Below are 3,768 nucleotides of genomic sequence, written 5' to 3' on the forward strand. Positions count from 1 at the left end.
TATTTTGTCAGAATGCTAAGTGTAAAATGCCTTGCAGACACAGAAAATTGTCTCAACTTTAAAAACGTTCATATATGCAACAGTGACAGCATACATACAGGTTGCCAAAAATGTGGGAAGCTTGCAGCGTTGGAAATTGGTGCTGTCAAACACAAATTCATACCTGGGAAGTACAAGGAATTAGCATGAAGGCACAATGAAGCATTCCATTTAGAATTTTCTAGAAGGTGCCTCTTTGTTCAGTTTTGGAGGTCACAAAAAGTGCCTTGGGCAACTCTCTAAATGAGTTAGAGCAGATAGGTTATAGTGAAGGGAATGGGGAGAGAGAAGAAAGAAAGAAAGAAAGAAAGAAAGAAAGAAAGAAAGAAAGAAAGAAAGAAAGAAAGAAAGAAAGAAAATACCATTGTAATAATATACAGAAAGGAGAGTTGTATAACGTAATATTGAGACAATCTATGGCACAAATGTTTAACTGCTTGATGCTTTGTACCCTGAGAAATAATCAATAAATCAAGGTAGCTGGCAAGAGGTCTGTGTGTGTGTGTTTGTGTATCTCCCAGTAACTCTCTTGCATGTCTTGTTCACCTAATAAAGGAAGAAAGGGAGGAAATATAGGACACCAAGTTAAGCGGAGTCTATTGTAATCATCTAAATTAAAAGCAAACAGAGTAGCAATTGATTCCAGGATTTCAGATGTAAAGTTACACACTAAAATGAATTATACAAGCAATTTGACCATGGAATAAAGAGAGCAGATCATTTATCCAGCTAAATAGTTAAGAGCTACAAACCTGCTGTGTCTCAAAATAAAGAAACGGGAGGCCATTTACAGTGCTTATTAAAATTAGGGTGCTGAGAGTGTTTGTGTTTACTCATTCATGCCTGTCAGTTGAGCTTCCTTTTGCTTCTCACTTAACTAACTGAAGAACCTAAATGAGCTCTATTGTGTCATTGTGCAGTTACATAACTTGACCATTTTAAACGCGTAGTTTATGCTTACTCCTCTTCAGGCATATCCTCCCCAAATTACTTACAAGGTTTTAAGTAACCAGTTAATACTCAGGCAGTGAAGTATAAGAGGACATGTGCTCGCAAGACAGATATCAGTCTGGGCCTCCCCATTTTACTGTTACACGATTAAAATACATGTGAAAGGCACAGCTGTGCTTCTGGCACGATCTCACCAAAAGCCATCACAGCCATTCAACCCTGGCAGTGGCAGGGACAGCGCTGGCTTTAGGGTGCTGTGGGCAGTTCCCCTGCACAGGGTGCTGAAGCCAGGGGCTGCAGAAAAGCAACTGCACCAACAGGAATTATTTGAAAATAAGAAATATTATGGGGTGGGTGCCCAATTTTGTCCTCACTCAGGGTGTCATATTACCAAAGTCCATCGCTGGTAGGGCACCCATGGGGGCATCGCCCCATGGAATTCTCCCACCCAAAGGGGCTGCTTCAGTCTGCCTGATGGACAGGCAGGCCCTGTATGGAGTGTGGGGCAAGCATCCAAAGAAACTGGGACTGTGGTGTAAGGAGAGGAAGGAGAAATCAGCCCAGATTAGCAATCTGTAGTCACTCATTTTGGAGCTTCTGCTTGGAGGACTTCCTGTGACTGAAGGCGAACATCCTCAGAATTAGCGCAGGCTTGAAAGAGAGAAAGAGCAATCCAGGAAGTGTGATACTCAACAGACTGAACCAGATTGGTGTGAAGCAGCCTCTTGCGGGGGGGGGGGGGGAGGGACCGAGAGGAGCACAATTATAGGAAAGACTCGAAAGAGACACCCTGATAGGTGGTAGCTCTAACACAGAGGGTGGTTTTAGTACAGGGCTAAATTGAAGAACATTAAAAGACAAAAGGCACAGATAGTGAGCTGTTCATGGGACAATTTCCCCACTGTAGTCCAGAGAGCTTGCAAGGGGTCTCTGGCCAATTATAACCAGCAGATGAATATACTTTGTGATCTAGGGTGGTAAAAATGGTAAAGGAGGAAAGTTTTATATAGGTTTTTCTCTGTGGGAAAAGATGGATAATTCCCAGTCTAAGTTTCATTCTAGATTTATTCCCTTCGCACTATAAAGGGCTCAGAGGTCAGAGCGGATGTTTCAGAAATAGGGACTATAAATACCCTGCAGATTTATCATAGTAGACTTTCCAGAAATAGAAAGTATGTTATTCCTGTGTGGATCAATCTTAGCCATGTGTCACTAATGGGATATCCAACAAACCATCTATTCTGGAAAAGCTGTTAAATATCTAGTGCATTGTTTATTGTATTTGTGGCCCTCCTGAAGTGTAGCATCTTTTTGTTATGTGCCGTTTGAGACTGACACAGAGAGAACAGAAGGGAGGGAGGGGAGCAGAAACAAGGAATATCAACTCTGTTGCGAAAGGTTTTTCACCCACCAACCTACAGAAAATGTACCTAGTGACCAAGGTTTTTTTCAGCTGGAGCTCAGCTCCGGCACCTCTCAGGTGGGCGCCACTGCCATTCTACAAGAACAAGCACTACTAGTGATCTTTGGCAATTAACCTCTGCAAGTTAGAAACCCTAATTATTTCGGAAGGGGGGATTGGGGGAAAAAAAATCTGTCCAGTGGAGACAGTTGGGATTGAAAGAAAAATAGTATGCAGAGCTAAGAGCCTTATGACTCAATTGCAGTATTAATTGGCTGGTATGAAGCTCTTTCTAGACTAAAGTACAATCAATATAAAAAGCCTCAAATGCACATTTAAATTAAGCTAGTGAAGCCAGTCAGCCAATTTCTCCCACCTTAACATCCCTGCACCGGAATTATATGACTCTGTCTGACTTGTGGCTTCCCTCCTACCAACAAGCCTCCAGCTTCTGTCCAAATAGGCTTCAAAACCACTATGATCTGCAATGTTCTGGCTGCATCTGCCAGGCTTTGCATCTGTCAGTGACTCAGTAAATCTGTGATGCAGAGTCACTTCCTCAAAGTCCTCAAAGTCTTCCAGCAAAGTCTTCTTTTTCACATCTGCTATTCTTACACTCATTTCCTCTCTTCCTGTCCTGCTGCACCTGGAATCTTTTTGTATTGGATTAGCTGGTTGTCAAAGCTTGCATAGCACCACGGATGACATAATGGGTCACTTGATGCCGTTGTGACATCAGATGCCTCACAAGAAAGCATCCCAGCCCACTTCTCAAACTTGGCCCATGGGGGAGATAAGAATCTGATCTACTGGCTGCTTCCAGTTCCATTGCAGTTTGCATTGGGATCCAGGAGGTCCCAGCATCTCACTTTGTCCCATTACAGTCTCATCCATATTCATTTTTCCTTCGGACTAAGCAGAAGCTCTGCAAGATACACATCTCTGGTGCTTCCTTCTGTCTCCTACCCATTCTGAGCATCCTTCCTTCTGCCTAATGACAAATCAAGTGATGGCGTGTTACAAGCCAACTTTATTAACACAGTAAGAATTTTATCCCTTTTACTTGTGATCAGTGTGAATATTCAACTAGCGTGGCCGGTCAATGACTTCTGGAATGAGAAGAAACTTCAAATGCATGCTCTTCAGTATCCTTCTTCAAAACCACATTGTTGTCATCAGTGTGCACTGCAGATGATGAACCATCTCTCCAACGTCCATCCATCCCTCTCTCCCAAGCCTACCATGTAGGAGCCACTGGGTTGCTTAGCAGCCACTGAGGCTGATTCCACACTTACTGCAGAATGATGCAGAATGGAAGGTACCACTTCTGGATCACGAAGTGATGGGGGGAGGTTTGCCTCTTTGAACTACTGCAC

The 3,768-nt window shown here is 43.1% G+C and overlaps 1 long non-coding RNA gene across 1 annotated transcript; it reads right to left on the reverse strand.

The window, feature by feature from the left end:
• Window positions 1-464: 464 nt before the first annotated feature.
• On the reverse strand, window positions 465-3,519 carry LOC309368496. Its single transcript, XR_014167788.1, has 3 exons — window positions 2,769-3,519; window positions 1,574-1,641; window positions 465-585 (listed from the first exon to the last, which is right to left on the reverse strand). It is a non-coding gene; the product is annotated as an uncharacterized lncRNA (long non-coding RNA).
• Window positions 3,520-3,768: the final 249 nt, after the last annotated feature.

Source organism: Podarcis melisellensis (genome assembly GCF_964234715.1).
Source record: "Podarcis melisellensis genome assembly, chromosome: 4".
Classification (NCBI taxonomy): domain Eukaryota; kingdom Metazoa; phylum Chordata; class Lepidosauria; order Squamata; family Lacertidae; genus Podarcis; species Podarcis melisellensis.